Source organism: Hemicordylus capensis, chromosome 2, assembly GCF_027244095.1.
Source record: "Hemicordylus capensis ecotype Gifberg chromosome 2, rHemCap1.1.pri, whole genome shotgun sequence".
NCBI classification, from domain to species: Eukaryota; Metazoa; Chordata; class Lepidosauria; order Squamata; family Cordylidae; genus Hemicordylus; species Hemicordylus capensis.
Genome location: NC_069658.1, coordinates 73,369,011 through 73,393,074, shown reverse-complemented (window position 1 = coordinate 73,393,074; position 24,064 = coordinate 73,369,011). Strand labels below are relative to the sequence as shown.

The 24,064-nt window shown below is 41.6% G+C and overlaps 1 long non-coding RNA gene across 1 annotated transcript in view; it reads right to left on the bottom strand.

The window, feature by feature from the left end:
• Positions 1-1,284: 1,284 nt before the first annotated feature.
• LOC128343436 (uncharacterized) overlaps positions 1,285-24,064 on the bottom strand; it is a 91,059-nt gene continuing 68,279 nt past the window's right edge. Inside the window, exons 3-4 of the long non-coding RNA XR_008315531.1 lie at positions 15,527-15,731; positions 1,285-2,545 (exon numbers count right to left, since the gene is read on the bottom strand). This is a non-coding gene — a long non-coding RNA (uncharacterized LOC128343436). The remainder of the gene's footprint in view (positions 2,546-15,526; positions 15,732-24,064) is intronic.

Here is a 24,064-nt window from a genome sequence, read left to right as displayed (position 1 = left end):
AAAGAGTGCTTGGTGGCAGTGAGACAATCTACCAGAGATCCTTCTTTTCTTTTTAGTAAAGTTTAAACCCAGTCAGCTCGCCAAGCAAAAGGGAGGGGTGACTCAGTGATAATCCCTTTCATGTGAGTTGGCTGGGTTAGTTCCTTACAGTCATTACCCATGTGTTCTTTTAGTCAGTTTGTTAGCCTGTGAAAGGAAAGGCATGCCACTGTGTGTATTCAGCAAACCTTAACAATTGGATTGGCTTAGAAGAGATAGCACTCTTCAGACTGAACATAGATTGTATCTTTCACACAGCCCACATAAATCTGATCACAAGATGGTGAAAAAGAAATCACCTTGGAGTGAGAACATTACATGAATTTCACCTCCTGTGCCAAAAATTACTTTATCCCAGCTACAGTGAATGGCTGAGGTTGAGATAACATTAGATATGGAGCAGGATACTTCAAATAACCTTTGAATTAAAAACTGATCCTTTTACCCCTCCTCCTAATCTTGCTTTCTTACATTACAAGGATTTCGTCTGTCAGTATATGGAAAGGGATGGAGAAGGGGAATCTGAGTCCCATTTTTCTGTTCTCTAAACCAGAGGCTTCTAACTGGGCTACAATTCCCATCATGTCCAGTCACAATGTTCTTCAGGCTCCGACTGGCCCACAGGGCAACAGAGCATATTCCCGGTGCGCCTCACCTGTGGGGCACCCCTGTGCCCCACTGTACTCAGCAGCAGTGAATACTCCCACCATTAAGTACCCATTCTGCTCAAAATATGGCAAGCTCTCCACATACATCCCACTGCCCTCTCAGTGCCCCCAGTCCAGCCCTGATGTTATTCAATCACGAATGATGGGAATTGTACTCCAACAACTGGAGGCCCAAGATTAGAAACCCCATCTCTAAGTTTTTCAGTACATCAGTATTAAAACTTTGAGAGTGTCTAAATAGAAATGACGCCTTTGGACTCAACAGATGTCACAGTTTTATTATTGCTTCTGAAAACTGCCAAGAAGATATTGCCCTTTTAAATTTCACGTTCCATCTAAAATTGCGTTAGCAGCAGATCTGATTCCATACTGTGTTACCTTTTTTCTAAGTTTTGCTATAACCAAGAAAGCCCACAAAAGTCATTGGGTTTGCATGAATGTCACTGGGCATAGCTCCTGTGGATAATGAGCCGCTCTGAATATAATTTACTCTGCAAAACATATATATTGCTGGTGATGATGGCCACGATGCAAAGAATCTATTCACATTTTCAAAAACCAATATGTGTGTTCAAACTTGTCAGTAGGAAAAAATATATATAATTTCAAGTCAGAAATTACTGCAACACAAACATGGAGGCCTACGATGACATTTTTACAGTCACTTTTCAGCTTGGAACGACACTTCAATATATGAATTATGTATGCAATTTTACTACACAATCCTTGTACCACTAACTTAAAATTCACATTATAAACCAGATCCTGTCCCCATAAAACATGATGCCATATTAAATGTTATACTCTTCACCTCTTACACAACTTGGAGCTGAATATTCATCAACTCAAACATTCCATGCATTACATACACACAAAACTTCATCTCAGCTTTGTTGGTATTTCTGATTAGACTGGCATTCCTTATCTTCTCCGTCCCCTTCCCTGCCTCCTCTTTTAATTTCAGGACCTGCTCCAAATACGCAGAAGCGTTCAAAACACGATTAACTTTTAAAGTGTAACCACTATATGTCAAATCAGTCACCCTTTTCTGAATTACTGTATATGCCCTAGTTACTGAATCAAAGTTATCACCTTTTAAATCATATCAGTATCAATTCAATGTCAAATACAGTGCACAGTTGAATAGATAGATCAGCTGGTAAATTAAAAGACTGATATACTACAGCTGCTAACATTTATAAAAGCAATTATACTCAGAACTGAACTGGATAGGACTACTTGGGAAAGTCTTGATATATTAACTTCCTAAGGGGTCTTATGACCATAGGGATGATGGTGAGAATATTATGCTTTTCATGCATGGAGATCTAGTATCATTTTGCTTTTTTTAGAACAATCTTTGGTAACTAATAAGGATGAATTCTATTTTTAAACATTTTCTTTCCAAATACTGATATTCAGTATGTGCGTGTTGCCGTGGTTTTGCCTCTGGTTGGATTTGCTGGGACCATATTGCTCCATTGTAACTTATACACATCATGTTTATATATATACATACATATATATATATATATATATATATATATATATATATATATATACACACACACACACACACACACATATATACATACATACACACACACACACACAATTCAAGTGCTCATATTAACCTAAACATCTAATATTAACCTTAAACATTAAGTCTAAACATCTCAAGTCACAATCTACTGCTACATTTAGTGGCATGGGGCTTGAATCAGAACCTTGTGGATCAAGCATTGCTGGTCAGAAACAGGAACTTTAGGCCATTCCATTGCAGTGTATGATTCTTGGCCTGGGAAGTCAGATGATACTGGAGGGACACTCAGGTGCTACTGAAAAATATAAAGACATACAGATCGAACCATTTTCCTCAGTAAACTCATTGCTGGAGGAGGCCAGCATCCTCCCTCTATGCCTTTGGACTTCTGGCTTCCAGCTGGCCTACTTTGAGCCTACTTCTAGGCCTCCAGTCTGCAGCCTGCTTGTTTCTGAAGTCCCTGCTGGCCCTCAGCCTGAGCTCCCAACACAGCCAGTGTTCTGCCCAACAAGGCTGAATAATGGGGCATACAGAAAGACCTTCTGGTTAGTCATTTCCAGTCACTAGGGATTATGTTTCTGTGGTGGCTGACAAAACTGTGATAGTGGGTACTTCCCAGAACAACTGCAGGTCCCTTGACAAGGTTTTAAAACTTGATATAAAGTGCTGGGGAGCATATAGCATGCAGGATTCATTCAATAACCTTAAGATGTTCTTTCTTTTTAATTAATACTATAATATTTTTCAAGCCAACCATCATATTATGATTAACCATTAGAGTTCAGCTTAGAATGGAACCAGGCATTTGAGAAGCCCTCTTTAGACAGATTGTTCTAGTCTGCTGGGCCACATACAGAATTTTTTTCCAGGAGCCTCTGTGTGTGTTGCTGTTGTTGTTTTTTAAAAACCACAGACAAACATTTTTCACAAGACAATATCTCATCTCAGAAATGTCCTATCACATTTCTGAAGTGGGGATGTGTGATAACTGGAGAATCTGCCATATATTAAGCAGTACTTGCTCATTGTTTTTCCTTGGTTTCTTTGTCTGTATGGTATATACAGTACCCAAAATTCATCAGTCTGGTTTCCACAGTATGAACCAAAGGCCAGAGAAATACACTAGTTGCCATCCTTTCCTTGCCCACTCCTGCAAGAAACTGTGCACATGTGCCTGCATAAATGCCCCCCTCTTTTTGTCACAATGTGAACATTGGGGTAACAAGGTGCTAGCAATACAAGGTGCTGGAAAGATGTGTGTATATGATGTATTTCCTCTGTTATCTCTCCCCGGCCAAAAAAAATGGGATTTGGAAGGAAGGGAACAAAGCTCTGGGATCCGTAAAAATGGTATACCAAAGCATGTCTACAGCTCTAGATATCATCTAAATGAGCTAGATATCTAGGGAGGGGGTTCCTCTCTAGCAAAAGACTTCTTACTAGCTATACATCCAGACAGGCCCATCAATTCCATACAGTTTCAAATAGATTCCCATAGAGATATATTTGAGAAGCAAATATTTTTGTCTGAAACCTCTGACATAGCTAGGATGTTGCAAAAATCCTAAGTTTCTCTTTCCCTTTGAGATCCGCCCAGAGATGTAAGTTTTGGGTGGTATAAAAATATGTTAAATAAAAATAAACAAATAAATAAATTTCCTCTTAATGATTTTCACATGTTGGGGAGATAACTGGAGTCCCCAAACTTCTGGATCTTTGAGGAATCCAGGACTAGCAACAGAACCTCTCCATTTCCTCTTTGGGTAACTTCAGGGCGGGGGTGAGGGGTTGGCTACATTATTACCCATGATTTGCAGCCCTGGCCCCTGCAGAACTCAGCACATGCTCCTGAGCAGACTAGGAGGGACAGTCCCCCACCCACCCCACACACTGCCTGCCTTCATTCATCTCTCCTGCTTGCTACAACTGAGGTCACTGGCTCTTCTTTAGCTTGTGCTGACCTACTAGTTTGGCTGTCCTGTGGTCTGTTGTTATGACTTTCCCTACTCCCTGCCACTACCAAGGCTTCTTCTCTCTCCCACCACCTCTGGCCACTCTAGCAAATATCCATGCACACATTGAATGGTTTTAACCCATTCCATACAGTGACTTCCTCCCTAAAATTACCTTACAGTATTTTTTAAATGTCTATATTGTTTAATAAACCACATTTTGAAATACATGTATCTTGTTTCCCTTGGTTCCCTTCCTCTCCGTCTGAATGTACTGTGGCCAGATTTAAAAGACCTTTACTTATATGTAATCTGCATGCCAGTGAGAATATGTGGTAGCAACCCCACTGCCCATGGTGAAAGACTACTTAAACACTTTTCTATTCAAGTTCAACTGCATGTTTCTAGCTATCCTTTATCCTGAAAGCTCAGCTACCCTATCGAGACTGCCATCTTCCTTCAGTTCCCCTAAATGAACACCATCCTCTCCAAATTCCTACATGCCATCTGTGGTTAACTCAGCTGAAATCAGGGAAAAGGAAAAAGGGAAGCATTTCATTCTTTTTCCCTGTGACCTTTGAACATCCAACTAGCAGTTCCCCCCTCATGGCTTAAAGCAGAATACCAGTTGAAGTGGGGAGAAGATGGAATCTGGTGTTCCTCCCCTTCTCAGCTGTGACTTTGACTGTCACTTATTGTATCTTGTTTGATTACATTGTAAGCACCTCTAGACAAAACAATATTTCTTCCTTTCCTTATATTTGTCATATGTCTACTACAATAGGTTCTATGTAAGGGACACCTAGGACTGATGATGATGATGAACTCTTTGGATATTCACACTATTTGAAGATGAATGCAGTTATTAGCATCATATTGTACAAGTGGGAGAGTGGGGAGTATTTTAAATGAAGATCTACAGGCTACTAATATTTGCAACTAGATCTGCATATTAATTTGCATATGGTACCACCATACTCAATTATATAAAAGGTAATCCAGTGACTATTTTGACTCACTGGATCTTATTAATTACAGTGGATTACAACACTCTATGTGTGGTCACTATCAGTAATTCACCTGTGAAGATGGAAATCCTTCACTTTCTTTAAGTAAAGAAGACCCGCTAACTTCAATTGTCCAGAAAGAAAATATTATTCAGGAAGCATATGTCATACTGTATGTTGCTAGCTAATGCCTTATCCATGTCAGTTTTCATGTCAGAATTAAACCCAGCTTAATGTCATTTGACCCAGAACTAACATATCAAAATGATGGACTACCCTCTAACGTTGGGAATGTAATTAACAGAAGTTTGCATGCGTAGTAAAAATAACTGTAGAAATTTAATACAAGAGAAACCTTCAAAACGTTGGGAAAGACCCAACGGGCCTTTCTGCCTGAAATCTCTGCCCTATGGCAGTATTAACCTGTGCTTCAATTAACCCTGATAGTTTCTTGCCAAGGCTGAACTCAAAAATCTCCAAAGAAAGAGAGCCAACAACCTCCCTAGGCGTTGCATTAAGGTATTGAACCCCACTGCAAGTAGCCTTGATCAGCTTCTTCGAAGATTAGCATTACTTATAATGCTGATAAGTAATCTCTTGTAGTGTGACTTGCTGGACTGCAGTATCAATTTAGAATATTAGAGCTTCACATTAAGGTACAGAACTTTGTCAAGTTTTTATGGCATATAGTATAACCTTGAAGACTCTCTATGCCAAACAACATTTATCTAAATATCATGCAAGATGAAGCCAAAGTAGACCTACATGTGGAAACTGGATAAATCTGTAGTTGCTTTGCTAAATATTTCATAATATCTACAATATAGAGACTCATTTCACTCGAAGATGAAGATAAATTAATTATTAAGCTGATAGCACTTATTACAACAGTTACAGGCTCATTTCTGGTTAGCAGAAGAAATGCTAGGATTTAAAAATACTAAAGTGGAAAAGATAAGGCACGAGGTCAGTGCCCCCAAAGTTCTTATTATGTGACAGCCTCATTCCTTTCAAATAATGGTAGAAAATTAAGTCTAGAGGGGCTGTGAAGACTGAAGATGTTTCTCCCCCTTGAAACCTTGAGGAACAATGTCCTGCCAATCTTTTGCTTCAGATGTGTGTCATTCATTCAGCATACCAAATCAATCTAACTGGGTTATGGTTGAGTGTGTGTGTGTGTGTGTGTATATATATAGATATAAAAATATGAATGTTCATATATATAGGCTATTAATGATAGAGTCAGCTAGGTACTGAAGTTATTCAACAGTAAATTACTTGTATAAAATTACATAAACGGGGATTTATTTTGAATTTATCATTCTTTATTGTATAATTTAATGGCTGACATCCTGACTAGCAAAGCATGTGGGTAACCAGCACATGTGCAGGACTGCCCCTACAACTCCAAGCTGTGTACAGTGTACACAGATACAGATTTGTACACAGGTACAGTCATTCACATGTTATGCTGAACGCAGGTACAGAGGTACACTTCCTACCTGTACCATGCATCTGAAGGGCCTGTATCCAGGTTCACTCTTAAAGTGAACACAGGCACAGTCATTCACACAAACACACATATAAGTATACAGACTTCTGTACACTCATACAGCATAATGTCTGAATTCAACTCAGGAGAATGCCCACTTGGACAAGAAAGATTCGGTCATGTGATAGCAGAGAGTCAATGAGGTGGCCATATGAACCTCCAGAGGAAGGGAGTTGCTAATACTATAAGTGCTCATTAACTGGTCTCATAAATGGCTGTGGAATATGTGGGACTATTATTCATTCATTCATTGAGCTTTAGGTTCTGGTTTCCCTCAGATAAGGGATCTCAGGAGGCTTATGGTATATTCGTAATATTTGCTTTATTTACAAATAAACAAGTTGAGCATTAGACACATTTTGTAGTAGTGTTTTTTGTTGTTGTTGTTGTTGTTCTCAGAAATTATCAGAGCTCTCGGGAAGGGCAGCCATTGCTTCCAGTTTGGTTATGAGGGCTGGTTTGGACTGAAGCAATATATTTTTCATGAATTAATGTTATAATAATTAATGTATTCCTAATAGTTTTCAATCTAAATATGTTGATGCTTCTGTGCCTGACATCTTCGAAATCAGCTGATGTATTTCCCCCCAAATCAGAAAGTAGCTCAGCTTATTTTTGAGCCCAAACCAAATCTCCATAAAGCACCAAGCCCCCTCTTTTCTTCACACCAAGCCCCCAGTTCCCAACCCCACTTTTAAATCTCACTAACCAGTGTTAATGAAATGGCCTCAGGGGTGATTGGCCTGCATCCCCTAGTTCAGGTGAATGTAGGGAATTTAGCTCAAAAGGGGAGAGAGTTCCAATCAGCCTTAATTTGTGCAAACGTATGAACTCAAGAAATTCGGCTTGAGAGAGAGGTTTGAATAAAATAAAAAAGGAGTTTATTAAAAATAAAATCAGACTAAACTACTATGTGGCCCTAGTTTAAAGGCACGACAAATATGCTAAGAAACAGACTATTGTAAGGCACATTTATCTTAAAGTTCCAAATTATGAATAAATTCCCAGGCAGGCTAGAGAGGTACTTTAAGATAGAGGGGCAAGATTTCAGAAATAAGAGAAAGTGATAGATTTAGCCCTGAAGGAGCCAGGCAAGAGGCTATATCACCTGTCCTGAAGAGGGGAATACCAAGGTGGTCTGCTGGAGTTTCTTGTTGCAGTCTGCTGGGGGTCCAGAGCAGAGGCGTATCTAGGGAAAATAGCGCCTAGGGCAAGCACTGAAATTGTGCCCCCTGTCCAAACATCTGACACCCTCCTTTCAGATAACTTTACCATAATATCAGCTCAAAAATACAAGTCAAGCTCATTAATCTTTTAATATTTCAAAAACTATTTAGCAGTGGACGTAGCCAGACCAAAAAATGCTGGAAACTATATATTTCAGTATGCTGGGGCTCATGAAATACCCAAATACTATGTGGAGGTGTAGGGCTGTGCACGGAACCGCCACACTGCGGTCCGGCACTGGGGTGGGGGGTAGCTTTAAGAGTGGCAGGAGGATTTACTTACCCCTCCCGCCGCTTTCCCGCTCTGGCGCCGTAATGTTATGAGTAACTGGGGCAGCAGGATACCTCCCTGCCGCCCCTTCCCCGATGTTGCTCTAAAAAAACTCCCAGTAGTCCTTTGCGCGTGCGCAAGTAAGTAAACCCTCCCGCCGCTCTTAAAGCTACCCCCACCCCCGAACCGAACCACCCAGGTCTGGACCAGTCCGGAGGCCTTTACAATGGCCTCCGGACCGGTCTGGGCCGATCCCTATGGAGGTGTACTTGGAAAACTAAACAGAAGTGCCTGTCTAATTCTCTACTATGCATTGTAGCATCACTATTACACAAGTTTTAAAAAATAAATTGAGAATTTGACTTTTATCAGATACTCTGAAAATAATTAAAGGATATGCAGAGTAAACTGTGTCACTACTTGGAATATATTCTAGTATTTCAGAAAGACAGTTAAAATGAGAGACAGAGAGCAAGAAACTCCCAGTGGGCCTTAATACTAAGGATTTCACACTGATTCAAAGACAAACTCACCATTAATAGCCACATTATTAAGACATCACATTTAACTCACTTATCACAAGAAGCAAAGTAAGAGCAAATGAATACAATCCTAGTTAATAAGCTTCAGCTCAGTATTCACAAGCCCTGATTCTCTGTACATAGTGCCAAACTGAATAATACAGTGACTTATCTTATAAAGAGCCCCTGGTGGCGCAGTGGTAAAACTGCCGCCCTGTAACCAGAAGGTTACAAGTTCGATCCTGACCAGGGGCTCAAGGTTGACTCAGCCTTCCATCCTTCCGAGGTCGGTAAAATGAGTACCCAGAATGTTGGGGGGCAATATGCTAAATCATTGTAAACCGCTTAGAGAGCTTCCAGCTATAGAGTGGTATATAAATGTAAGTGCTATTGCTATTGCTATTATATTATATTAATTTTTTTTTACCTGTAGCCCCTTCAGGGGGCTTCCTAAAGGCCATGGGTGGGGGTCTGCAAAGGTTCCCCCTCCCCCACTGGCCTCTAGGGCCTCGCAGTGACCATTTGAGCATGTGTGGTGGCCACTTTTAAAAATATTTTTTTTAAAAAATGGCCGCTGAAAACAAAATGGCCACTGTGCATGCTCAAATGGCCTCTGTGAGGCCTGGCATGGCCTAGGGCCTCATAGAAGCCATTTGAGCATGTGCAGTGGCCATTTTGTTTTCAGTGGCCATTTTTAATTTTTAATTTTTTTTAAAAAAAAAATTAAAATGGCACCCCCCTTCAAGTGGCACCCGGGGCACGTGCCCTGCCTTCCCCACCCTAGATACGCCCCTGGTCCAGAGTGAGAGGCACAATGGAACACTGAGATCTTTTGCAGTGGGGGTCCCAGGTTTAAAATACACAAGGAAGCACACTGGGTCATGGAGTTAGGAATACTTATATCCCAAAACGTTATTTGAGGGCACATTTCTTTTGTCCTGCTCTGCTGAATAGGGGAGCCCAGACAACAGCCTTTTTTGGAATGCATTGTGTCTTCCTCCATCTTGGGTAGAAATGTGCGTGAATCGCCTACAGCATTCAAGGCTGATTGTGAGGACAATTGGGGTGTGCAGGTGCGTTTAAAGAATATCCTGTGCTGGGAAGAGCTTCCCAATAATTCTATCAAGAGTTTCAATGGGCACCTATTCAACGTTACATCACCGGCTCATCCCTATTGTAATGGAGTCGGTTGTCTAATCTTCCTTCCCTTCCTGGCCTGAGTGCTTCGTTAACAACAGGTGTTATCTCTCTTGCAAGAGGAAGAGGGGAATTTAGATGTCATTCCCAATCCGAAATGATCTTTAATACCAGACACTTGCAGTAGCCAGTTCTGGAGTCTGCTTAGCCAGGGCTCCCTCAAAGAACGAGGGAGTGTGGATCTAATCCCCTTTCTAACCTGTGAGGCTTACAGCCAAATCTAAGGGTGACCAGTCCACTGCCAACTAAGCAACTTGTCCCCATGTATAACATAGTCTGGGAGCTTTGTGGTGCAGCTCCTGAGCATAGCAAAAGTGTAATCTTCAAGCCTGGAGATGCAGTTGCAACCAGGGAGGCTTCTGAGAGTGAGCAGAATAAGCTCAGCTGGTAATACCAGCCAGGATGGCAGCAACAGCAGCATTAGCTACACTCCAGATGCAGGGAGAAGCAAAAAGGGAGGTTTCTCCCTATCTCCCTCTCCAGTGACTGACATTGTGCAAAGCAGTGTGCCAGGTCACAGGCCCCAATGGCCCTTGGGAACTGTAGTTTTATACATTTTACACAGACTTACTCTTTCCCTGGCCCAATAACTAGACAGCTGCTATTGCTCTGCCATCAAGGGGGATTGCAGAGGACAAAGGCTAGATGGGTGAAAGCTGAGGTTTCTTCTCTAGCTTGGATTTTAATCAAATCTGGAGAAGAGTTTGTAGGAGAAGAATGGCAGTTCAGTCCCCAGATAGCAGAGCAAAACCAGTTTGGTGAGAAAGCAGCAAAGCAAGAGGTCTAGAGACAGTTCTTTAGTACTGAAGAACTACCGGGATTTATTTAAAGAAAAGGTTACAAACAAATGTATCTATAGCTTTTTTCAGCTGTAGATCATGGCTGAAGAGAGAGACCAAAACAAACAGCCATCTCTGGAGAGACAAAATGGAGACTAACACTGGAAGAACAAAGAGAGGAGGAGTCCAGCACTTTTATCCATTACCCTAAACACCCCCTCCAGTGTTCACTATGAGACTTTGCAGCTGAGAGCTGATGCTGCCAGAGTCCTAGCTCCAACATAATGCAGGGCTTGTAATACAAACTCCTGAAGCTCATTCCTGAGCTAACCGTGGCAGCATCTCTAGTTAAAGCATCTTTGGGCCTAGGCTCACAAAAATGTTCTTAAGTGAGTGAATTAAAAGAGACAGACTTTTCTTCATTTGTGGCCTACAATGTCTGTTTTTTCTCCTAGGTAATGAGACAAACTTCATCTGGTGCATAAAACAAGGAAAGGAGCTCTTCTCAGGCTAAACATTTTCAACACTTCTCTAGTAATTTCTTTGCTGCAATTATTGCAGAAACTGGATATAAAAAAAGAAGTGGGGAGCCAAACTGAATCCATTTAGAAATTAAACATATACTTATGGCAATTCCTTTTCATTATTCACTCAGTTCTACCCACAAAGATGAGTATGGGGACTAAAGGGCTATCGTCCATGCTGGGATTATTAATTCTCCATCTGCACGCTTAGCATACAGAGTAGCATCATCTATACTTAGAAATGATCTTATGTACAGAATTCCTGTTCCCCGAGGGGGAGTTTGTACATTAGTTTGTACATTAATACAAATTTTCTAGGCGCATATTCGTAAATTGAAAAATTAAAGTTTAATAAGCTTCCAGAAACTCAGCCTATATTTATCTTAAGCATGGAAGAAACAAAAGAAAAGAAAATCAGCTAAAACATATTATGTCCCTTAAATAAAAAGGTGCAAGGGTCTGGACACTTTGTCATATATCTGTGATGTTGCTTACTTATTTTGTTTTTTGTTTAATTCATCTGTGAAGGAAAGATTGTTGATTCAGTCAATAAAAATAAATAAATAATGGAGTTTTCTTATATCTGATTTTATTCTTTGTATGCTACCCTAGGAGTCTGTTACTGAAGGGTGGCCTATAAATTGAATTAATGAACCCAGACATAATCATAGGCTGACATACTACACAAAGTGACATGGGTGGGCTGCCCATGGATTCAGTTTGGCTCCTCACTTCTTTTTTAAATATTCCATTTCCGAAATAATTGCAGTGAAGGAATTACTAGAGAAGTTGTGTTGAAAATGTGAAGCCTGAGAATAACTCCTTCCCTTGTTTTATGTACCAGATGAAGCCCGTGCCTTGGCACATATGTAAACATACCTGTGCAGTTGCATGATGCAATGCTCATTGGAAATAATGGGTGCCACATTGTGCAACTGCTTTCATGGAGCACGGGTGTTTACATGTGCACAACAGCAACAACACATATTTATATAGCGCTTTTCAACAAAAAAATTTCCAAAGCGGTTTACATAGAGAAATGATAGTTAGATAAGTAAGTAAGTAAGTAAGATGGATCCCTGTCCCCAAAGGGCTCACAATCTAAAAAGAAATATAACATAGACACCAGCAACAGTCACTGGAGTGGTACTGTGCTGGGGGTGGAGAGGGCCAGTTACTCTCCCCCTGCTAAATAAAGAGAATCACCACGTTAAAAGGTGCCTCTTTGCCCAGTGAGTAGGGGTTACTCACACAAGGGTGTGAGCGATGCTACAGTCACCCACGACCCCTTGCACATATCAGCTATTGGCTGTTTCCATTAGGAAAAAAAGGTGTCTCAATGTGCAATCATATATTTTGTTGCTTATATTATTACCCTTGAAATGCTAAGTCCTACCCATAGTTCAGTAATATTAAATTTTGATAACCAATCATTGTATCCTATCTAGTAATACTTTATGTTTGTTGTTTGGAAATTTATCCCAGTGGGAATCCTGTAGAGAGTATGGGAGGTGGAATCAGAAAGGAAAGGGAGGGAAAGGAGGAGAAAAATAGAGTCGTTTCTGAAATAAAGCTTAGTTACAAAAACATAATAGGCAGACTGTGATACATCTAGTTTGGTGGTTGCTCAGGGTGGGATAAGCTGCCAGTGGTGTTGCAGTGGGTGCGGGTGACCTTGAATCACTCATCCTCCACATCTAGCTCAGGATAGCCCAGCAAGGGGAAGTTGACCTTTAGGAAGATCAGCTGCTCTGCCAAGCCAGCATCCAAGCACAAACGATGGGGTGGCACCACATCTCCAGCCATGGAGAACACCGTCTTGCTCTGGATGCTGGTTGGCAGGCATGAGAGGAACCATCTGGCAACTGCTGCCAAGTCCAGCCAGACTTGACGACACATTGCCCAAAACTGGATCAGTTCCAGCACTGCGTCTGCCACTGGCTCCTACAGGTACTGCAGAACAGAACACCCAGGCAGGACTGCTGGCTGTGTTGGTGCTGCCAGAGACACCATGCTGCTGGCCTGAGAAGTGGTGGTGATGCTGTTGCTGGAGGTGGAGTGTGCACTAGAAGGAGGCACTCCAGCACCCTCCTCCTGGTTCAGACTCAGCCTTCTCTCCTCAGCCTACCTAAACTCTTGAACCAGGAAGTCCCGCCACCTGAGCAGCTCGTCAGGGGTGACAGCATTGCCCTTCATTGGTGGGTCACAAAGACTGACCAAAACTTTGGAATATGCTCCCTGCTGAAATAAGAGCACCTCCTTCTCTGCTTGTTTTCAGGAAGACCCTCAAAACTCACCTGTTCTCACAGGCTTTAATCAGAATTAATTTTAATTATTTGTTTTCACAATTGTTTTATGCTACTGTTTTTATTTCTGTTTTATGCTAGTGTTTTAATCGTTTCGTGTATTTTAATCTGTGCTGATTTTTAAATATTTGTTTTAAATTTTGTACACAACCTAGAGATCTACATATCAGGTGGTATAAAAATATGATAGATAGATAGATAGATAGATAGATAGATAGATAGATAGATAGATAGATGTGCTCTGCTGATTGACCCAAGATGTTGCTGAACCACTCCACCACTCCAGTCTTCAGCTGATCTGCCAGAGTGATCTGCCATTGGCTTCCCCAATGGTCAGTGAGGTCTGGAGGTCATCCATTGTCCTATCCAGGAGAAGTGCAGTGGGCAAAGTCTGGCTCAGTGTTGCTGTCTTGGCACACAAGCTGTTTGTGGCAACAAGGAATGGCTCAAGTATCAAAACAACCTCAGAAGTGAGCTTCCAGTCTGTGTCGGACAGGTCACACACTCCCAAGTCACACACCCTTGCCAGGTCATGGGTGGCCACCTCTTGCTACTGCAGGTTCTGGAGCAAGAGAAAGTTGGAGTTCCATGGGGTCAGAACATTTTGAGGGCTCAGGTGTTCAGACAGACAGAACTCACAATGCCTCTCCTGAGCACCCACCTACCCTTTTTGCTCCAGTGGAAGTGGGCTGCTATCTTGTGGCATCTATCCACAAGAGCAACTGTGGTGGCAGCAGCAGCAGGGCCTTCAGAAGGGAGGCCTTGCCATCACCTGGCCTGAGCTTCCTTAATGCCAAGTGCATCCATCACACCCAGGTGCAGAATAGGGATGTGCACAAAACCAGTTTGCCCAGTTTGGTTCGAATTCAAACCGAGTTCGAACCAGGAGGGGGTGGTTCGGTTTTGGTTTTGCTTGAAACCCCCCCCCCCCGGTTTGGTTGGATTACAACCGTTTTGAACTGGTTCAAATGGGTTTGAACCTCCAAAAGTGGGTGGGGTGGTAACTGGCACCCATGGGTACCTACCACCCAAACCCCAAAGCAATCGGACACTCGTACGATTTTTTAATGAATTTTTGAATTTTATTTTTATTTTTTTCATAGGGTATAATGGGACTCGAACCAGCCCATATCCCCTATTTTGGAGCACCTTGGGGCACAAAAGTGGGGTAGGTGGTAGGCACCCAAGGGTGCCTACCACCCACAAAACCCCAAGGCAATCGGACACTCCTCTGATTATTGGTGAATTTTAAAGTATTTTGGAATTCCTCATAGGGAATAATGAGGATTGCAGCAAATGTATAGCTTCACATTGGCGGGGTGTGTGGTGTCCTAGAGTGGTGTGTGTAAGATATGTGTAAGAGTGGTGTGAGTAGTGTAAGATATCCCCCTCAGAGGATGGAGCCACTCTGGGAAGAGCAAAATATTTCAAGTTCCCTCCCTGGCTTCTCCATGATAGGGCTGAGAGAGATTCCTGCCTGCAACCTTGGAGAAGCCACTGCCAGTCTGTGAAGACAATACTGAGCTAGATAGACCAATGGTCTGACTCAGTATATGGCAGCTTCCTATGTTCCTATGGTAGCCCAGCAGCCAGATCACTCTCTCCATCCTCCTCCCCAATCCCTCTTATCAGTGTGATGACCCCCTCCCCCAATCTGAGACTGAGGAGGAGCAAGAGGAAGTCATTGCACTTCCTGGACCTTATCAGCCCCAGACTGAGGGTGGATGTGGGTGCCCCCAGGAGCAGAAGGAACCAGCACCACCACAAAAATGGGGCCAGACCGCCTTCTCTGTTTGCAACATGCTGCGGGGCGACTTTGTGTTCTGCCTTGGTTGTCTTACACATGCTGCCTGCACCCTACTACAGGGCACAGGTCAGCAAGGGCAAGGACACTAATCGTCTTGGGACATTGGTGATGCTGAGGCACCTGCAATAACATACCTGGGGGTCCTTACTCCTGCTGTTAGTGCTAATAGGCCTGGTGTGCCCTCGACCAGTGGCAGCAAGGTATGTGCTCCTGCTCTCAAGCAGAGGAGATTGCCAGTGGTGCAGTTGGTGGGCAAGCGGTCTGATCGGCCAGAGGCTCGTCTCTTAACCTGGAGCATTGGAGAGATGATTGTTCTGGACGACCAGCCAGTTTCAAACCCTGTTTTAAAATCAATATTAAGAAAATAGTTATTTAAGTATAGTAAGAATGGTTTCCAATCTTCTTTAAAGCATTCCAAATTTTGGTCTCTTATCAGTACTGTAAGCTTTGCCATCTCCGCATATTCCAAAAATTTTATCAGCCAATCTTCTTTTGAGGGCAGTTCATTACTCTTCCATTTCTGCGCATGTATTATTCTGGCTGCTGTGGTAGCATACATAAAAAATGTTAAGTTGGTTGTAGAAAACACTCCTTGCGTTATTCCCAGCAGGAAGGATTCTGGCTTCTTAGGAAATGTCATTTAAAATTTTTTCTTTAACTCATTATTTAACATGTCCCAAAAGGCCTTAGCCTTCCTACAAGACCACCACATATGAAAAAAAGTTCCTTCAGAGTGTCCACATTTCCAACATTTGTTTGAAACATTTTTATACATTAATGCCAGTTTTTTAGGTGTCAAATACCACCTATACATCATTTTATAACAATTTTCTTTTAAAACATAACATGCAGTGAACTTTAAATCGGTTTTTCCATAATTTTTCCCAGGCTGCCATTTCTATATTATACCCCACATCTTGAGCCCATTTTACCATAGTCGTTTTAACCACTACATCTCTTGTCTCCTCCAAAAGCAAGAGCTTATACATTTTAGAAACTAATTTTTCATCATTTTCACACAGCAACTTCTCAAATCTCGACATCTGATCCTCAAATCCAACTTTAAGATCCTTCTTATAAACTTCATTTAACTGATGGTACTGGAACCAATTATTAACCAAATTTTGTACTTCAATTAAACTTTTTAACTTACAGTCCTTTTCTTGAAAACATAACAAATCCCTATAGGTACCCCATTGCGATTGCATATTTACCTCTTTACGTACTAGAGCTTCAATCGGGGATAACCATAACGGAGTTTTAGGTTCCAACCATTTTTTATATTTTACCCAAACTCTCATTAAACTCCTTCTTACATAGTGGTTAAGAAAATCTTTATGTACTTTACTTTTGTCATACCACAAATAGGAGTGCCATCCGAACCTTCTATCAAATCCCTCCAGATCAAGTATTCTAGAATTTCTTAATGTTATCCATTCTTTTAACCACGTCAAACAAACAGCATCAAAATACAACCTTAAGTCTGGTAGGGTAAGACCGCCTCTTTCTTTTGCATCTGTTAAATTTTTAAAATTAATTCTTGGTCTTTTCCCTTGCGAAACAAATTTAGTTATGCCCTTCTGCCATTGCTTAAAACAAGTTAAAGTATTAATTATAGGAATAGTCTGAAAAAGAAACAACATTTTGGGTAAGACATTCATTTTCACCACTGAAATTCTTCCCATTAAAGATAAGTTCATGTTATACCATCTTTGTAAGTCAGTTTTTACTATATTCCATATTTTGGGGAGCAGTCTTTTCTAGCTTGCACGGACCGCTAAACTTACAGCTTTATTTATTTATTTATTTAACAATGTTGTAGTACTGTAATGCAAAGATAAAACCCAAAAGAAGGCATCGGAAATGGCACCTTGCTGACAGTGCATGGACTGCGATGTCAAAACACAGGCAGTACAGAAGCACACTTAATCAGCACATAGTGGCACTGTTATGGGGTGTAATCTGGAAAGCTCCCAGGCACTGAAAGAAAAAGAATAAGGAGAAGGTGATAAAAGGGAGTTGGGGAGAGGAGGCACCTCATATTTTCACCATCACTACCGAACAGAGAGTGGGCAAGGCAAGCCATGCTAACCTACATCAGGGAGTGTGGGAACTTTGGGGAGAGGGGGAAAAACCATAATGGTGCCTCTTCCACAAGTTATGTTTTGGAGACCCCCATGTGCCTTCTGTTCCATTCAGGGACTCTCAAACATCTTTGAAGTAAGTGCTTTGAAGTAAGTGATAAAGAAGTGCAGACAGGGGAGATGTATAGACATTTATTATTCATTATTTTATTATTTAAAACCTTTTAATGAGGATTTAAAAACATTTCAATGAGATAAATGTTTATGAAACGTAAAATGTTTTGAATATTATTTAAAACCTTTTAACGAGAATTTTATTATTTAAATCATAATTTTTATTTAAAGTCCTTTTTTTTTTTTAAGGGGAAAGATGGACATCTCGATACATCTTGCTCTAGGGGAGTAGTTTATTTCTGGGCAGGCAAGCAAGCTGTGATTCTTTGTCCAAATGTAAGAAAACATCACCCCTACCAGATAAAAGAGATGTGGGAAAACAAAGGGGTATGGAGGAGGGTGCAGCCTATGTGTCTTTGTTTCCTAGTGCTAAACAACAACAAAAGACACCAACACCGACAGATAGTGATGGTGATAACGTAAGAAGAGTCCAACTGGATCAGGCCAAGGCTTAGTATCCTGTTTCCCACAGTTGACTCAGGAAGCTCACGAGAAGTAGATGGAGTTCTCTCCACAATACTCCTCTGAACCTGGGGGCAAGGTTGCCAGGACCTAAGGGGTATACTCATGGGTCAAATGGGCCATAAGCCAGAATTTGGCTTTTTAAAAGCCAAATCTGGCCACCTAGCCTGGGGGTAGCATATACTGTAGCCATCAAGTCCAGTAGCCATTGATAGGCTTGTCCCCCATGGATTTGTCTATAAGAATGGTGATAAAGTGGCTAGGGCAACCATGGTGAAGAGAGAGTGAAGAGCCTAGGCAATAATGAAAATAATTGCACATATCAAAACTCTGCCTCTTCAAAAAGATGGACGAATAGTGCTAAGGTGATCTGCACTTGTGGAAATTGTGCTGCTCTTCTATTTTGCACCCCCCCCCCCAAGGAGTTAGATTGTCTAAGCTCCCAAAAGTAATATAAGAAGCAGGGAGACACATGGGACAACCACAGTTTGCTGACAAGGTCATGTAGATGCCCCATTAAACATTGTGTGAATAAAGAGTAGCAATTGCAGAGTAAACAACTTGTCTAGAAGCATCCTGCATCAAAAGATGTAGCACTTATTCTAAAAGTACTGTTCAATAAATCCTGGAGAACAATTCTGTCATTTTGTGACAGTGCAAAATGACAGCGCTGAGGCCATGATCGTACCAATGCTGTGATCCAATAGTTAATATACCAAGAACGGGCTGGGGGAAGTTTAGATCTGAAGCACAATTTATATGATTTAATAACAAGTATTTTTGAATTCTGAAGTGCTAATGTTGATAAAAGGGCTTTGGTAAACCACGGTCATAATCATAGAATTAAGACAAAAATACTGAGCCAAGAAATGAGACAGAACTTTCAAACAAAAAGACTGCAAGAAGAGGCTGTCTGTAATTGGATTTTAAGCTGCCACACTAAGCAATTTTTGAGCAAACAGTAATAAAGGGCAATATAGTGAGAAAGCATGAAAGCAGGTTTGAGATCAATCACCAAGGCTGGCATGCAGGACCAAATTTCTTGCTCATGCATTTTTGATGCTCATATATATTACAAACACTCAAGGATCAGAGCCTGTATGCTCCATATCATAAACAATACAAAAATAATGTTGTTAGGCTTCTTTATATTTTCTGAACAATTTCATTATTCTGTGTGTAATTCAGCACCTGTAAGATTCAGATTATACACTATTTTTTTTTCAATTGTGAATAGGCTCCCCCCACTTTTCACACCCCTCCCCACAAGTTTCTTAAGCCCTCTTCAGCCATTATATACTGTACAGCACTGACACAGCCATGCCAGCAAGCTCCGCCCCCTGAACTAGCATGCCCCTCCCCACAGTCCATGAGAACGTCATTTGTCTGCTCCCACTAGTTCACATCCTGTGCAGTGAAGTACAGACAGCTCAGTACTGACCATGCTATTCTGAGTGTCTGCAACACCATCTCTATGGTGTTGTAGAACAGTCCTCTTCTTCTACTATGATTTCAAATTATGCAATAAGTTGTGTGATTCGACATCCATTATTTCCTGTGGAACTGTGATAGCACAATTTCCAGTCGCAGAAGAACAGGGCTGTTGCACAACACCATGTCTTAGATACTCTCAATGCTAAACCACTGTGCTATGCTGTGCAGAATGTGAGCCACTTCTCCCAGGCATGGGAAGAAAGGAACATAGGAACATAGGAAACTGCCATATACTGAGTCAGACCATTGGTCTATCTAGCTCAGTGTTGTCTTCACAGACTGGCAGTGGCTTCTCCAGGGTTGCAGGCAGGAATCTCTCTCAGCCCTGTCTTGGAGAAGCCAAGGAGGGAACTTGGAACCTTCTGCTCTTCCCAGAGCGGCTTCATCCCCTGAGGGGAAGATCTTGCAGTGCTCACACATCAAGTCTCCCATTCAGATGCAACCAGGGCAGACCCTGCTTAGCTATGGGGACAAGTCATGCTTGCTACCACAAGACCAGCTCTCCTTCCTATACCTCTTTCCAGGTATAGTGTTTGTGCAGGCAAATGCTGTAGTAGAAACAAGAGGAGGGATTACAGAGCACAGTGTGTGAAGGGCATGAATTATTGGCATGCCCCTGCCAGCATTATAACCCTGTATATTCTACATGATTACACAATGCCTGAAGAGGGCTTAATTCTTGACATGAAATGTATGGCAAATCGAGAGAGCCAGCAATTGGTAATGAATTGCTTGGATAACCTTAAAATCTGTCAGCTGTCAGTTGCACACAACTGACATGATTAGCCCATTGAGTTTCCGAAGATCCAGGCAATACTGAAATAAAGAATTGTGGACACAATCCACTGGGGCCTTTTCCTGTTCCTGCTCCATTGAAATGAAATCAGTGCTCTCATTGCAGCTTCCATTCGTTTCCATGTGCCTTTCACTGGAGAACTTCCTCTCATTTCAGTACCGCCTACAGCTTCCGTAGGAGAGCTTCTCACTGTATCGTGCCCTTTATTTTCCACACGGCTCTTGACTGAGAACTGAATCCCTCTGATATAATTACCAGCTTGATTTTATGACCTTTAGAGCGACACACTGAAACACTGCGCTTAAGGTGGACACCTTTATTCTCAGCTGGGCTGGGTCACTGACTTGCCTGCCTCATTCATCACAAACAGAAGCTGCCTATTTTGTATGCAGGGTGACACAATGTCACAGCTTTTCTGTCCAGAGCAACATTCTGCTTGCAGTGCATATGCCAAGCACTCCAAAAGAATGGTCATGCCTTTTAATTGTTCAGGTTCTGCTGACACTATCCTGCTCCTTTGCTGGATGGAAGGACTGTTATTGTGACAAACACCACGAGACCATAATAACACTGACAGAAACCACCAACAAGCTGTTGACCAAAAACAGATGCCATGCCTCCTTCCTAAGTTCAGAGTAAGCCACAGATTTAGCTCCCATTCAGCCCTCAACCTTAGCTAACTTGGCAAGCCATGCTTCATCATAAGTACATAAATTACGTTATGTACTCATCATGGCGCAGCGGGGAAGTAACCTGCCTAGAGAGCAGGAGCCTGTTGGTTCGAATCCCCACTGGCATGTTTCCCAGAATTTGGGAAACTGTTATATCGAGCAGCAGTGATATAGGAAGGTGCTGAAAGTCATTGTCTCATACTATGCAGGAAGAGGCAATGGTAAACGCCTCCTGTACGCTACCAAGAAAACCACATGGCTCTGTGGTCGCCAGGAGTCAACACCGACTTGACGGCACAACCTTTCCTTTCTTTTACTCATCATAGATACATAAATTACATTAAATATGTAGTTTGGCCCTGCATGTTCATTTTATAAAATTACAAATCTGATCAGGACTGGGACAGGGATACAAGGGGAGGGTGTTCTAACCCTTTCCTTTCATGCCATGATCCTATTGAAAGTTGCCCCCAAGCTTCTATTTATAATTTTTAAAAGTTGTTGGGACCATGGAGCAATGGGAAAGAGTTTTAAAAAAAACAACCATTACCCCATTCAAGAGAGTTTGAGGAACATTGTACTAAAACAATCAAGGGGAATAATAAAAACTTCCTTAAATACATCAGAAGCAGGAAACCTGCCAGGGAGGTGATTGGATCACTAGATGATGAGGAAGTGAAAGGGAATATTAAGGAGGATATGAAGATTGCAAAATAGCTAAATGAGTTATTTGCATCTGTCTTCACAGCAGAGAATACTGAGTGTATACCTGCTCCTGAACTGAGCTTCTCAGGGAACTAAGGAGGTAAGGGAACTGAGAAAGGCTAAAGAACTGAGTCAAATTAAAATTTTAAATTTTAATGTTTTTATTTACTGAGATTGTTTTTATCTGTTTTATGAATTTTAACTGTTTTGTATTGTTTTTATACTTCTTATGTTTTAACTTTGTACACAGCCTAGAGATATCTATACCAGGTGGTATAGAAATATGATAGATAGATAGATAGATAGATAGATAGATAGATAGATAGATAGATAGATAATGTTCTAAATTGTGGAAAAATAAAGAATTAAGAAATTGCCAGGGCCAGATGGCATTCACCCAAGAGTCCTTAAAGAACTCAAATGGGAAATTGGCAACCTCCTTGCAAAAATATGTAACTTACTGTATCCCTACAATCAGGCTCTGTACTAGAGGGCTGAAAAATAGCCAATGTGACACCAATTTTCAAAAAGAGACTCAGGGGGGATCTGGGAAATTACAGGCTGGTTAGCTTAACATCTGTTCCAAGCAAACTGATGGAAAGCATTCTCAAGGATAAAATTGTTAAACATATACAGGTGAAACTCGGAAAATTAGAATATCGTGCAAAAGTCCATTAATTTCAGTAATGCAAATTAAAAGGTGAAACTGATATATGAGACAGCATTACATGCAAAGCGAGATAAGTCAAGCCTTAATTTGTTATAATTGTGATGATCATGGCGTACAGCTCATGAAAACCCCAAATCCACAATCTCAGAAAATTAGAATATTACATGGAACCAAGAAGACAAGGATTGAAGAATAGAACAATATCGGACCTCTGAAAAGTATAAGCATGCATATGTATTCAGTACTTGGTTTGGGCCCATTTTGCAGCAATTACTGCCTCAGTGTGGCGTGGCATGGATGCCATCAGCCTGTGGCACTGCTGAGGTGTTATGGAAGACCAGGATGCTTCATTAGCGGCCTTCAGCAATTCTGCATTGTTCGGTCTCATGTCTCTCATCCTTCTCTTGGCAATGCCCCATAGATTCTCTATGGGGTCAGGTCAGGCGAGTTTGCTGGCCAGTCAAGCACAGTACACTGTATACTTTTCAGAGGTCCGATATTGTTCTATTCTTCAATCCTTGTCTTCTTGGTTCCATGTAATATTCTAATTTTCTGAGATTGTGGATTTGGGGTTTTCATGAGCTGTACGCCATGATCATCACAATTATAACAAATTAAGGCTTGACTTATCTCGCTTTGCATGTAATGCGTCTGTCTCATATATCAGTTTCACCCTTTAATTTGCATTACTGAAATTAATGGACTTTTGCACGATATTCTAATTTTCCGAGTTTCACCTGTAGATGAACAGGCCCTGATGAAGGAGAACCAGCAGGGCTTCTGCAAAGGTAAATCTTGCCTCACCAATAGGGATGTGCAAGCCGGCTGTTAGACAAATTCAGTTCGAATCCAGACCTGCGCTGCTCTTCAGGATGTGGGGGTGGGGTTTAGAGGAGCCCCCACCGCCATCTGCCATTCCTGCTGGCTAAATATTAAATTTTGAAAGAACCCTTTCTCTCTCACACACCCGCGGCACTACTATAGGGAAATCCCTGTATTTGTAAACTGGGGTATTTTAGCTTAGAAAAAAGACAACTAAGGGGAGACATGATAGAGGGAGACATGATAGAGGTCTATAAAATCATGCATGGTGTGGAGAGAGAGAAACCTTTCTTCATCTCTCAGAACCAGAACCACGGGTCATCCCATGAAATTGCAAGTAAATTTAGTATCGACAAAAGGAAGTACTTTTCCCACAGAGCACATAATTAATCTATGGAATTCTCTACCACAGGATATGGTGATGGCCACCAGCCGGGATGACTTTAAGAGGAGCTTAGACAAGTCAATCAATGGCTATTAGTCTTAGGGTTATAGGCCACCTCCAGCCTAAGAGGCAAGATTCATCTGAATCCAGGTTGCAGGGAGAACAACAGTAGGAGAGAGGGCACAGCTTCATCACTTGCCTGTGGGCTTCTCAGAGGCATCTGGCTGGCCACTGTGGGAAACAGGATGATAGACTAAATGGGCTTGGGCCTGATCCAGCAGGGTAGGATCTTATGTTCTTAAGACAGCCCTGTTGCTAATCAGCCCCCCACAAGGCTACTATCTACAGTTTTAAAAATAAACATAAAGGGCCAAACTGTTGGAGGGGACAGTTTTTTTCAGCATTGCAT